This window comes from Amblyomma maculatum, chromosome 5 (genome assembly GCF_055883805.1).
Source record: "Amblyomma maculatum isolate TAMU_Amacu chromosome 5, ASM5588380v1, whole genome shotgun sequence".
Classification (NCBI taxonomy): Eukaryota; Metazoa; Arthropoda; class Arachnida; order Ixodida; family Ixodidae; genus Amblyomma; species Amblyomma maculatum.
In genome coordinates this window covers 58,070,609-58,085,917 of record NC_139348.1, presented here as the reverse complement: position 1 = coordinate 58,085,917, position 15,309 = coordinate 58,070,609, and positions in this window count along the sequence as shown.

Below are 15,309 nucleotides of genomic sequence, written 5' to 3'. Positions count from 1 at the left end.
TGGTTCCTAATTATTGAACGCTTTGGTTTCTCAAGATAGAATTCAAAGATATAGAAAGCATAATAGGTTGAAGTCAGACGTTCTCAAAAACGTGTTTCCAAAAACTAGTACTTGATTTTACGCAGGGCAAAACATCTCATTACCTGAAAAAGGAAACAAAAAGGCAACAGCAGCAAGGAAATGCACAATATTTTCGGAAAGTGTAAAACAATGAAAGCCAAATTTATTTCTTTTATTAAATTGCTCTGCCCGCTGTAGAGGAATAGATTGTAAAGATCACACAAGGAAGCGATCAGAACATCATTCAGGGCCTTGCTGTATGCGTAGATTTGCGACAATGTAATTTTTGTTCCAAGTTTGTCGTTCTTTAATCTTCTATGGGCGCCGGTACATGAACAGTGTAATCAGCCTTGCACTTTTTCTCCTCTTTGTCTATTTTATTTTCAAATGTCATTGATATGCGTTCTCAATACTGAAAAATTATACCCAAGAAATCATTTTCATTCTTTGCCCTGCTCATTTGCCGTCAACCACATTTCTTTGTTTTGTGGCAAAACCTATTTAAGCCCTGCCAGTGATGGTTTTCATGCCCAGCTGAAGAAAAGTCATGGCTAAGTGCTGGTCTGCGAACGGAGGCTCATTTTGAACCGTTGATCACATTTGTTTGCTACTGTGCACTATCTTCTGCTGGTCGTTCTACGTGATCAACATAATTCTAATTATTTAATTCTGCTTTTCAGAACACCCTTGCAGTGTTGTTTCTTGTGATTATAAGTAGTTAAGGAGCCACTAACATAGTACAGTTCTGAGCATATTTGCGGTTACGAAAACACTAAGCACTAACCTCTCAGTATCCAAATAATGCCGACGGTGGAAAGGCTTGTATCACATGTTTCAAGAGCTCTTGTAATGCAGTTAGTTTCTGCCTGAGATGAATCAGTATAAGTGGCCTCAGCACATAAAAACTCCTGTGTGATTGCACTCAACTGGCAAGCACACTTGGCTCCCCTGTGCGGCAGTTATATCGAGCAGCGATGGGGACAATCAACCAAGAATTTGGACACTCCTGCCGCTCACAGACTTCGAGAAGTGAAGCCATCCAATAGCTCAACCACCAAATAGGTTGGGCACGCCTGTCTGGCAGCGATATTGAGAAGAGAAGCCATCGGATAGGTTGAAACGAAACCGTTAAGAATAACTGGAACGGGGCTCTAGTCACATATATGTTCCACATAGACCCATTGCAATTTAACGGAACCGTAGTTTCATATATGCAGTCTACTTTTATGTGGAACACTGCCCCACATATATAAGCGGAACGTTTATAATAGACGTCCCGCTAACTAACTGAAACTTTATGTGGAACCAGATTAATAGTGTACCAGCTGGAATTATAAATACTAATAGTTCATTGAGGCCGCACATACACGGTTTTCAAAACGAATTCTCTGCACCTACATAAGTGTTTACAGCAATTCACAAATTCAGTAATATTTTACATACTTTCGGAAAACCAGAGGCATTAATGCTTTCAATAAGGTAACTCGCCATCAGCTTCGGTTGAAATTAAGTATATTTACTCTCCTTTTGGCTTTAGTGAGCTGGATCCATGTATACCTCTAACATCGAGCACAGTTTGCGGAGATTGATGGGCGTTAATGTCCGCCCCTGCGAAAAAAACAAAAACAACACTTACTACACAGTTTCAATTCGTGTCTCACGAAAAAGAAGCCCTTACGTTTCACTTGACGCGCCGTATGACCACCCTGTAAAGGAAGTTTTAAAATAAAAGTACATTTCCGTATCGGGCACACACATCTCACACATAACTTTTTACTGATGAAACAAGATAAGCCTACGTGTGGAGAATGTGGAGAAGTGCTCACCGTCAACCACATCCTGATTACATGCCCAAAACTAGAGACACTACGGAGAAAGCATTTCACTATTTTTTATGATCGTGCCATCCCTTTCCATCCCAAATTACTTTTAGGAGAAAGAGCAATAATAAACTTAACATGTGTTCTTAGTTTTTTAAAAGAAGCAGACGTTCTGAATAAACTGTAAACTTTAACGAACCTTTTTCCCCTTTTTAAATAAGCACAGATTTTAACCTTGCTCTTGGCGCATGATAGCCTGAGTTGCTTATGCGCCAAAAAACCCCAGTACAATACAAAAAAAAAGTACAGTTCGGTTTTTCTAAATGCACAACTAACTTGAAATGACCATATGCACCTCTTAACATCGTTACCCTTACGAAAACAAGACAAACAGATCCAAGCAAAGTATATTTATTAGCCACTAACTAATACGACCAAAGTAAGGATATGCAAAGAAAATTTGGAACCCAGGCATAAAACAATTACAGCCTCAAGTGGAAAAAGAACAACAATGCGCTCTCCACTTACCTGTAATAAATATACCTGCACTGACCCACCGATTGGTTGGTTGATTTGTGGGGTTTAACGCCCCAAAGCGACTAAGGCTATGAGAGACGCCGTAGTGGAGGACTCCGCAAATTTTGACCACCTGGGGTTCTTTAACGTGCACTGACATTGCACAGCACACGGGTGCTTTGCTTTTCGCCGCCAGCGAAAAGCGGCCGCCGAGGCCGGGATTCGATACCGGCACTGACTCATCGACGAACTGCTTCACACTTGCCATTTACGTACTCGCGTGTTCATATGAAACTGGGAATTTAACCAACTCACTATCTAAAATCTCTAGAAACACATATTGCTCGTTATGCCCATAGCCTTTCTATTTCTCAATACCTTACTCGCACAAATACTTACAAGTCGTTGTGCTTTTGCGGAGCCCATTTGTTACAAATATAGCTTATCAGAAAGTGTTCTGAAAAGTTACAACGCTGCCCTATTGCAAAAACCAGTCTCACTGGGTCCCGGCGCCCCAGCGCCATACCTGAGTATGGTCCCAGTATGACGCTGGAAACTGGGTGCACTGGGACGCGGCCTACTGGCACGCTCCGCACTGAGGGCACTGTTCGCCCGGAGAAAAAAGGCCTGGGATTTAATGGCCATTGATGCCGCTCTAACAACTACAACTGCTTGATCACTGGAGCTTGCTGCCTACTCTCACGACTTCATCTAATGTTCTGATTGCCTATGAGCGCTATTTTGCGCACTGGAATCATTTTAATTTGTGGAGTTTGACATCACTGGCAAATCTACCAACGACGGCTCTTCGATTGTGTTTTGCTACCGTGGGCGTAATTTTCGCTGAACACGGAGCTTTAATACAAACCTTCAAGGAAACAAGTGCGACCAAGCTTCAATACCGGCAAGCGCAACAGCGACGACACTATTTTGCGTTTAACTAAACCTTATTTGTAAGTAAACATTTCGGGAAGCGTTGCGATGACAGAGGAGGAGGAGGAGGAAGAACATTTATTTCCGCCGAATATGGTGCAGCAGCCACCTACGAGTCCGCACGCAGGCGCCCGGGGAGGCAGTCTGTCACACCGCGGCCAGAGGACACCCGGCCTCGTCTAGGAGAAGAGGTCTTCAGCCTCGGCCGCCAGGCGGACGGCGAATCGCTGTGTTTTTTCGTCGGAGCTTCTTAGCGTGGTCTCCCATTCATCGCTAGTTTTAATCGCGTTTCGCCCTGGGGCACGAACGATGACAGAGGGCTTGGCTGCTTTATAAACAGAGTAAGAAGGAGCACAAAAGCTTAAGAAACACGCAAAATATTATACATTACAAGCGCTGTGTGTTTTTTTTCTCTCATGTGCCCGTCGCTCGGTAAACTATTCTCTTCCTCTTTTATTTTTGTCTTTCTGCGGTTTATACTGGCTCGTGGTGCAGGCTACGCTCGCCTGCTATTTAGCCCGCATTGAACATTTTGGCAGTAATCATTGTGTTAGACTGCCCTTAATATCAGCTGTGAAGTTTGTTATGCATGGTAGCCCACAATATTCAATTCCAGCTTTAGTTGTACGTTAATCGTCAGTGCGTTATGAGATATCAGAGGCGCGGCGGTCGTGGTCTCTCTCGAAACGCTCGAAACGACCTATCGAAACACGGAAACTGTAGAAAAAAGATACTGCCTGTGTTTTCTTACAGGTGCGCAACGATTTCGCAGCAACAAGCACTTGCTTGAACCATATTTTTCATATGCACACCAATGGTCAATTGCGAGTACGCTGTTGCCATGTTGGCCCCTGAGGAGTGCTACACCGGTCGATGCCGCAGGCAGCACCGGCTACACTGCAGCACTGGGACCAGTGCGGCCCCAGCGCATATACAGCGCTTCTCCCAGTGTATCGCGGATACCAGCGACCACCCACATCAAAACGCTAATCCCAGCATTTTTCTCCCATCGTACCAGTGCAACCAGTGTCTTCCCGTTACTGCTCCAGTGAATATCGCAGACCTCCAGCCGGCCTAGAAGATCCAGTGCACAACTCGCTCGAGAAATCTTCCTAGTTTCGCAGTAGAAGACGCTGAGAGACTCTGGTTTTTGCAATAGAAACATATATGCGCACTGACTCATTGACTAACTGCTTCACACTTGCCATTTACGCTCTCGCATGTTCATATGAAACTGGGAATTTAAACTACTGACTATCTAAAATCTCTGGAAACACATATTGTTCGTTATGCCATTAACTCTTTTATTTCTCAATACCTACCTTACTCGCACAAATACTTACAAGTTCTTGTACTTTTGCGGAACTATTTTTTTACTAAAACAGCTTATTATAAAATGTTCTGAAAGGTTACAACGTTTGAAAGGGATTTTCGGAATTTTTAATGAGTTTTGAATCTTCTTTAGCTGTTTTTATTCGTATTTATCTCTGTTCCATTTGCGCAAATAATGATACTGTTGTCATAACTTGGTCTTGACACTTGAAACATTCCTTGTTACCAAGAGAATAAATTCTTGTGAAATATAAACTTTTTAGTTTGTCATCTGTTTGGACCGAACATTTAGGCCTGCAATATTATGCAAAAATTATTAAGTCCGAAATGATATATCCTTACACACACAGCTATAGCCTCCTTTGACACTGTACATAATAGCGTAGTCATAACTTCTCAGTAATCTTAAAAATTATTCACGCTCTTTTTTTTGTCCCTAAAAGTAGCCATGAATACGTTTAAAACGTTGCTAGATGACTGAACATTTGCTTGAGCCAACGCTGTGCTCTCTTATCGCTTTCTTAGTTTAACTTATAGAAGCTAATTCAGCTGGCTTACCTCGAATAAGACCAAGATAAGAAAGCTTCTCCAAGTATATACTCGAGCGACACTGACTGCCCCGACTTTCAATTTCAGAGTTTCTTTGCTAAAGGCGCAATTGAAAAAACAAGCAATTGTTTCATATTGATGCCGCGCTGTTCGTGCGTCCGCGGAGAGGAGGTCTCGAAATAGAGCATGCATTTTTTATATATCTTTCTGAAATCAGTCTTAAAGTGTTGCGAAACAGATAAACTGAACCTCAAGAATAAATTTTATCAACTATGATCCCTCTGTGAAAACCAACTTCGAAGGTTCAGCAATTGCGACTGCTAAGACAAGGTCGATGGCTCTTGGTGCATTATTATATAGTTTTGTAACAGTGTCGGCCTGAAAAAAATAAGAATATAAAACGCTGCGGAATTGCATACGTGTGGGCCAGTGCAAATGGCCCTATTTGAAATGCTTCCTATACTTCAAGAAAGAGCAGCAATCTCGCCTAATTGCTCTTATGGTTAATAGTGTGATATCGTTTCGCCCATCATTTTCCATAGACAAAACAATTTCAAAGTGCTGACAGTCAATGAGAGAATGCAGAATGCAGTTTAATGTAATTCCGCTTTATGTGAGTTCTACGGTATTCATCGTCGCCATAGCAGCAGTTGCTTATATTCTATTGCACTGCTCAGCATTGTGCGGATATTGCGCAGGTATTTTTTTTAACTGCATGTCGAGTAAGCGCCAGATTTGTGCGGCTATCATGCTTAGAGATTACACATTTTGACTCCATACGCAGCCCTCCGGGTAGGAGCTGCAAAATGCTGACACGTCCTTGCTGCTAGGCCTACTGGGACTCCGCGGAGCCTGAGCGCTGATAAGACTTCAAGCATGAGGACGTCAATAGACCCTCCGGTAGTCGCTGTGACTTCTGCAAGTACAACGGCAGGCTGCGGTAACGAGCCGTTACCTGGAGCTAGCACTTGGCCACAGAGAAACCGTCAACATTACTTCGAATACGAAGACAATGCTCAGGCAGCTATCCCGAGCTAAACGATACACATCAGGCTATGGATGTGCAACAAGAAGTAGTCACTAATACTTCTCAACGGACACCCCGGCTGGTCAAACTACCTGAGCCGCCAGTCAACGCATCACCGGCAAAGAAGGTAAGGGCCGCCCCTGATAAGCTAGATTCTGCTTATCCAACACCAGCTTTGCAGCAATGCTTCAGAGTGCATATCAGACGAACAGTGTAGTTTGATATCGCAAAGATACCCACTAGAGCTATACAGAGAGTGATAGACGCAGCGCTTGGTACCACAGGTTACCAGGGGTTTGTAAGCCACAGGGCATCTAATACTGTCACAGTACATAGCCACACTTGAGGATACATGCACAATGAGCACAGTACCACAGATTCCAATCACGGCAGAGGAGTATCTTCCTGTCCTGACGTATTTTGCGTCTGGTCCAAACACTCAGCGATGTGTCGTCTATGACCTAGACCTACAAGATTCACCGGAGCCGGTGGCCAGAGACCTCATATCAGGAACACATACTGTAATAGCCGCACGTCGTATGGAGAACAGATGCACTTTTCCGATCACATTACAGGGACCAGATACTCTTCCGGACACATTTTACTAAAACGGCAGCATAGTGCGACCCAAAAAATACAAACCCGCTGGGGTGGTGCAGTGGTAAGACGCCCAACTATTGTCCTGAGTTCCCGGGTTCGAGCCCTACCACGGCGGCTGCGTTTCGATTGAGGCGAAACGAAGTGGCGTCCGTGTGCTGTGCGATGTCAGCGCTGTTGTTGTGGCTGTAGGAGGAAGGAACAGAAAATGCACAGGCCTGCTACTGGCTCTGACGCCGAGCCACCTCCGCTGCCTCGTGCAGAAAGAAGAGAAAATAGACAAGAAAGAAAACAGAAGAGCGAAAGACGCGCGCCGCGACAACGGCCGTCATCCACCACCACAGAAGCGGTGGCGGGTGCAATGACGGCCTACAACAGATAAAAATTCAGTAACAGGCCGGGGTGGTGCAGTGGTAAGACGCCCGACTACTGTGCCGGAGTTCCCGGGATCGAATCCCGGCCTCGGCGGCTGCGTTTCGATGGAGGCGAAACGAAGTGGCGTCCGTGTGCTGTGCGATGTCAGCGCACGTTAAAGATCCCCAGGTGGTCGAAATTACTCCGTAGCCCTCCACTACGGCCCCCCCCCTTTCTCTCTATCCACTTTCACTCCCACCTTCCTCCCTTCCCTTACGGCGCGGTTCAGGTGTCCACAGAGCAAGTGTGACAGATACTGCGCCTTTCCCTTCCTATGAACCAACCAACCAACCAACCAGCCACCGCCGCAAGCGGCGGTAACCTACCTGTCCTAGCCCCATCAAGGAATGTCAGCCCACGTTAAAGATGCCCAGGTGGTCGAAATTACTCCGTACCCTCCACTATGGCTTCCCTTTCACTCTTTACACTTTCACTCCCAACTTCATCCCTTCCCTTATTGCGCGGTCCAGGTGTCCACAGAAACAAGTGTGACAGATACGGCGCCTTTCCCTTCCTGTGAACCAATTATTGTTATTAATAGACCAGTGCACTGTTACAGGTGCACTGTTACAGGTGCGCCAGGTCTAGGAGACGGCCATATGCAGATGTTTTGTTCATATGGAGTTAACTCCGAATACGTAACTGAATCGGGAGGAGTGAAATTCAAATGCGGCCTATGCAAATCTGATGATCACGATATCACTTCCTTTCAGTGTCCGACAAAAAAGCAAAAGCTCGAGTTAGCAAGGGCTGGACAAAGGAAACAATGTGCACCGTTAGTGGTTGAAAATAGATTTGCAGCTCTGGCCGAAGAGCTGTTTGATGACCCTCCTGAAGAAGAAGAGCCTGTTGCGGTGGTTGCACAGAACAGTGCATCTTTTGCTTCTACGCTGAAGAATGGATTACGCACAAAACGGAGCACAGTGGCATTCACTGCTGATGAATGCCCGAAACTTGAAGACTGCACAAGCCAGCAGGATGAAAAAGAAAACGAAATTGCGAAGCTTTCAGCACAAATTGCACAGCTGCAACAAAAGAAAGCGCGTATAGCTCAACGCCGAAAGCATGGTTCAGAAAAGCAGAAACATTGCAAGCAGTGTCGCCTTATATCCACCTAGTGCGCACTGTAGTGGCTACCGACGTTGCAAAGGCATACGACAACGTGCTGCATGCCAATATTCTTAGCAACATGGAATGTATGGGCATTCCCTTGCTGGTCATAAAAGCAGTACATAATCTGCTTAAGGACCGGATGTTTTCTATTCGGATAAACGGAAAACAAATTAGCAATTACACCTCGAACAGAGGCGGGCCACAAGGGTCAGTGTTAGCACCTTTGCTATTAATATCGCACTGATCCCATTGGCGTGGAAATTAGCTGAAATACAAGAAGTGCGGTTCATGATACATGCAGATAATGTCACGATTTGTTCTGTTAATAAACAACTTGAGGGACAGAATCGGCATCTGCAAGAGGCTTTAAATACCATAGCTGAGTAAGTCCAATATGCAGGTCTGGAATTGTCACCTCAAAAGTCCAGTTACATTCATGTTGCAAACAAGAATGAATGAGAAAACAATTGGAAACGCAGAGTCCCCCCAAAAGATTGTAAATCAGGCATTGGGAGAGGTGGCCGAATTGAGAGTTCTTGGCCTAGTAATTCAGAAATCCGGCAAAGAAACACAATGGCTTCATAAGGTGAACAACGTAACGGTTACTTCCTTAAACTTGATAAAACGCATTTCGTCTAGGGGAGGAGGAGCTCAAGAGGACATGGCAAGACGTCTTGCACAATTGGTGTTACAGCTGAGGATACTATACCAGGCACAATTCCAAAAACTCACTAGGCGGCATTAGGCGACATTGGAAACAAGAAATAGAAACGCAATGCGCACTATCACGGCCTTACCAAAACCTACCCCTATCCCTATTCTCCAAGAGTTTGCACAGATAAATACGTTGACAGAAGTAATTGAACAACGAGAGGCAACAAGGGATATGAAGCGAAAGTACGTTAAGTCAAAAGCATCCTTGTACAACGTAGTGGCAGTTCAAACACCCCCAATGGCTGACCCCCCTCCGTGGGAATTCACGACTATTAGGACAAACAAGACCACTCGGCTTCGTCGCAAACAAAAGGTGGCATCTCGACCTCTCGTTGATGTACTTCCATGTACCTGCATTGCATATAAGGACGCATCAGTTAGAAAATGGCGGTAGAACAGCAGCTACTAGTCCAATGCACAGGGAACTAAAGGTACATAAAGAATATATTTCACAATATCCGGACCCGCTTGTGATGGAACTCTATGCAATCTGCGATGCTATGGAGGCCATAAATAAAATAGATTCCATAACAGAAGCCCATATCTATACAGACTGCTTAGCCGCCATGAAACAACTGAAGAAAGTGACAAAGACGCTATGTGTAACCCAGGAAATCCACACACTCAATAAAAACAAAAACAGAGATACGCATCCAGATACATTGGACACAAGACGATTCTGAGAACGCTGAGCAGAGAAAAGTTGACCACCTCACACACGAAGTTCCAAACACTAATGCGCCCCCCCCCCCAGGCTCCCTTTTAAAGCCCGATTCACTGTTTCCATCTTAGCCTCTTCTTTAAAGAAAAGTACACCTGCCCTCATTCCCCCGTGTGCATTCCCCCTCCCTCATAACTTAGCGAGATTGGAGGAGGTTTCCCTTAGAAGGATATAAGAGTTGGGCGGCCCTTACCCCGTCGGTAACATGCCGATGGGAATCTCAAGCAGACATCGGACCAACCTCATGCCCGAAGTGTTCCACACCAGCTGCAGAAGTGGATGTTCGCCACCTGCTGTGGACTTGTGCAAGCACAAGGGAATCAAGGACACAGATTCTGCGCGAAGTGGGACTAACCACAACAAGGGAAGAGGACTTCCCTAAATGGCTTGCCGACAACAAGAGTGGGAGCCTGCTCCAGTTCCTTACCGAAAATAATTTACACGAGTTTCTATAATATGCCTTATGGCAAGCTTGCGTAACAAAAAAATGACCCCATGCAGTAAACAATTTCACTGGTCTAAAAAGTTAAGGTTATAACCTTCCTGCTCTTTATAAAGGTGTTCGCATAGGTTACGTAGAACCCAAAACTGCTGACGTGTAGACTGCAGCTACCGTGTGGTCTGCAAGGCGCTTCTAGTGGCTTGCGTCTACTGCCGCCAATATTATCCCAAAGTTGACACATTCAGCCGTCGGAAGTATGCATTGTATTTAAACGAAATACACGTCCATAAAGCATCTTAGTGTGCTATTTAAAAGGTCATATTGCCTGGTCCATCCATTGCAATATTACCTTTAACACACAAACAGAGAATGATTGTGTTGGTCTATAAGCACTGCAGAAGAGTGATTGGGCAAAGTTTCTCCATATATAAAAGGTTATGTCGTTTCCACTTTTATAGCGGGTAGAACCATTATATTGGCCAGGGGTGGCAGATTTCTTAAATATACCATGCCTGTTACCACCAGAGTAGCATTTATCTGCTTCCGAACATGTGTTCTGAATAAGCTTGATGAAAAATGCTACATCAAAGGGCATTCTATAAAGATTGCAGTACACATATGTGTGCGTCGGAGCCTCTACTTCGAGGTTGTTTTATACCGGTTTCCATTGGGCGAACAGGACCGAGAGCAACGAGCAGCTAGAAGAGCAGCGCATGAGAGCACTGGGGACGCGCGTTCCCGTCTCCCCAACGAAACATCAACGCTGCTCGGAGAGTAGCGTACCGAGGCGTAGCGCGTGACGTCAGGCGTCATGTGATCAAACTTTTCCCACGTTTGTGTTGCTCGCATCTGCCGGCCGAACGTCACTGCTGCCGTCTTCCGCCATTTTTCTCGACCGTCCTGCCTGGGCTCCGGGCGAATAACCAGAAGTGACATCAAAAAGGTCCCGTGACTTCCTCCGTTCTCCCTCTACTCCGCCGCTGGCGACGGACCACCGAGGACTGCTCTCGGATGCTCCCGGGGTCCCAAAATCGCGCCTCCTCTGCCAATAGAACACCACGCTACTGCTCCTGTTCGACCACTGGTAGGCGCTGAAACTCGCGAGAGCACTTTTTACCCAGTGAAAACCGGTATTAGATTTGCGAGCCGCTTTTTCCATACTTACGTGAGAAATCACATTAGAGATTGTTATGTTTTACGATAAATTTTCTAAAGTGTCTTTAATGAAGCAATAAGCAAAATTTGTTTTAATTTAACTAATTTGGCGAAATGCAAAATATGTGAAAAAAACCTCTCATGTTTCAATTTGACTTTATTTCAAACCTTGGGTCTAGGTTTGGGCCGGGAAGAAAGCGCAAAACACGACCTCTTTATTTAGAAAGCATAAAAGATATTAGAATGAATTGACTTCGAACCCTCTCACACTAACTACAAGCAAGATTTAAAATGCCTTGATTTGATGCAACTATTATTGCGTTTATGCCTGAAGTTCTAATCGTTACACCTTGCATAGGTCGAAACCCCTGGACGCACAATATTACTCGATTGCTCAGATCAATAATTGCATTACAGATCTTGATGCTTTACAACTGCTTTCGAGGTTATGTGATAAAAAACGACTAAGGAATTCGGTTTTTTTAGCTAATTTGGTAAAATTCAAAATATCCGCGAAAGCACGCAAAGTTTCAATTAGCGGTTGATTCAAGGCTTGGGTTTGAATGTCAGGCTTCTTGTAAAATCCCCAGAATTTTATAGTTGTATCACGCAATAAAATGTTGGGGACAATTAATGCATATTCACAAAGCAATGATATGGCAGTGTGTTGTATCCTATACGCGCGGATGGAATACGAAGCCGACGGCTAGCATTGTTCAGGTTAGTCCATTCAGATTACGAGCAAGCACGCATGCTGGCGGCGGCTTTGAACAAAACGACGTTGTCTCATCCGGCCGCTCAATTACGCAAGATGGCAGGCGAAGCATTGCACTACATCGCTGCAGCAGCGGTGGCGGTGCGTGCTCTATCCAGCCAGCGCTCGAAAGGTTTCTTTTTAGCGCTCCTTTGTGAATGTCGTGCTTTCACCATAACAATTCTCCTCAGGAACACTACAGCGTGAATACATACGTTGCCTCTTTAGACGTCAGATTCTTTTTTGCAACAGAAGCTATCACCTTAAAATGCATTCAGACTAGTGCAGGCTGTTCACGCTTGTGGAAATATACATGCGCATGCAATATTCAATCAATCTGTTCATCAATCAATCAATCAACTCAACCTATATACCATTTTACGACCCTGGGAGAAACCAGTCTGACTGGGCTTTTAAGGAGGGAATTTGTCAGCACTTTCCTGGGCTATGTTAACAGCCCAGCTCCTCAATATGGCAGCACCCTCCACCCCTTTGTGAAATCGTGTATAGCAGGTCAGCGAATCTTCTTACGCCATCTCATTGGGAGCTAGCCTAATTTGCAGGGCATGCGCATCACACAGAAATATGTTGTAAAATTAGAGGATGCTATTTATCTAAGACACTTTAATATAATGCCCTCCATCGTAATTGGTCGCTGTAAAAATTATGCGTACACTGTTTAGCAGATTTCGGATCCACGATTATTTTACAAGATTGGACGATGTGAAATATACTGGAGATGACAAACAGGACTGCTCTGTAAGAATCAGCAGCCCTGGTTTCCCGGAAAAATAAATTGTGGGATCTGTATGGAAACAAAGTTTGGAGGTGTAAAGTAACAAGTTTATTTCAAAAAGAACAAAACTGAAAGTTTAATACCGTACAACCCCGAGTTCGAAACAACGTCCACTGCTACGCAGTGGGGAAAGCGAAACTTACATCAACAACCGGAAAACAAGCTGATATTTCTCAATTATTGCATTGTTTTGGGCTTTTCGCATTTTTTTACCATATGTGCAAAAAAATGCATCTGTAATTGAGCGGGCTTGAAGATGTCGTCCTTGAAGATGCTTGGGATCTCATTTTATAGGAACCAGGTTTCCGAAATGTACCCTTTCTGTTTATTCCTCTTAATTTATTTGGTCCTTTAGCCTGTTTCATATCACCAATAAACTCCCTGTAGCACTCTGAAATATCCTGACATAGAAATCGCATTGGGTGTTTTTATGCCGTATTGATTTATTAGCGCACGTTTTTCTGGTTACAAATTTTTTAATTAAGAATAAATGAAAAAAAGCTATATGAACAATTTGATCATCCCATACACGACAGCGATGTTTAAAGACTCTAGCAATTTTCTTCATTATTAGCGCGAACCAAGAAATGTTTTCACATTTCTGGCGACAAATCCTAGATTTATTAGTTTTCACAAATACAAAATTAATGCATCGACACTATCTCCTTCTATCTTTGGTCTTCGTGCTTATTCTTTTTTACGTTGGCTGGTATTATAGCACATAAACATATGGCAGTGATATTTCAAACTACAATTGAATCTCTCAAGGTTGAGAAGATTTGAAACGAAGAAGAGATTACTCATTAGCAACCGGCCTAGCTCAGCCGAATGGCCATGAAGAAAGGCTAGACCACAGTCTAAGAAACTTCGTAGTTAACAAAATTAAGTTTTGAGCTGGAATATATATGCGCGATAATTTGGCATATTAATAACCTTCTTAGTTGCAACATTTGATTTAACAATGGTCAACATTTAAAAAATATTTTCGCCTTATGTTCTGCATATTTTTTTATCAGCTTTCTTTGATTGCTCCAACTTTAAACATAACTAGACAGAAAGCAATACCTGAGAAAATGCTCCTTTACCTCGGCTTTGTGGCGGCAAATTTATATGATGGCAATAAAAATTTCGCTTGTAAAGCAGGTATTCCTTTTGTGTTCGAGGTAACTCTTCTTATGACAGTGACTACAATATAGAATCAGTAGGCTTGCAAAAGGTGTTTGAAATTTTTACGCAGTGCGCAGTCATAAGTTAAATTCAGATGGTTATGCAGCGAATTTCAAGATAAAAATTGAACCATTTAAACGTTGGTCTATGAACCACATAAGGCAAACATTTAGTGAACTCCACTGGTACACCTTCTAGCGTCGAAATGAAAGATAAATAGAGCGACGCGCATTTTCAAAATCTCATTTTTCCAACTAAGCTAAACAGGCTAGTCTTTCCACTGAAATGAACTATTTACGGGTGGTGCGTGTGAAGACGTCTGCCATAGACGTATGCCGCCTGGTTATGTATTGCGATAGAGCTCTACAGCGATAAAGCTTGCGATGGATATTCCGCGAAGATCTGTGTGCATGCCCTCCAAGAGAATATATTATCTTAACAGCGGCTGCAACTTGACGGTTGATATTTCAAAAGCGGAGTTGGGATTGTTGGGGCAATATTTAACGCAGCAGGGAATTGTTTTGGAGCACATCAGAAACGCGTTCTCCAGGGCTGTGTGGCTCCTGCATGTGGAGCCAGAAGAATAAATGAGCTGTTAACAAGGATATGCGGCCTTCGGAATCGGAGCTGGTGGGAACAGATGTGAAAGTGTTTAGGCAGGACAAGATACTCTTAAAAAGCTGCATCAAATCTACTTGCTGGGGTAACACTTCCGCTCAGTCGTGTGATGCTATTCAGATGATTGACAGATTCCTGCTCTATGAACCATCCGCTGAAGCCTTTTTGCAGAAAAGCAGGAAGAGGGTAGTCAAAGGTTAGTACAGAGAGGCCATCGCCACCAATGAGATGTTTCATTGTGGACGTCAGTGCCGTTAATAGTGTGAACGAGTAAGCTGGTTCAGAAAATAGTAATAACCCCTCGCTTACAACTTAATATGCATTGTGCCTGTTGCTATAGCACCGCATGAAAGTTGGCAGACTACCGCCAGCATATCTAGCAGTAGGCTTGGTAACAAAGAGTTCTGCGGTTTTGTAAAAACACTAGCTTGCCGGTTGCAATACCTTTTCTATGCTTAGAAGCAGCTGAAGTAAGAGTGTGCATTACCCATTTAGAGCACTAGTCTTTAAAGACGTCACAGAATTTTAGCAATGCCTGTTTGACGTTCCTGTGAAAGTGTCAAGCATCTTTAGAGCAGTCG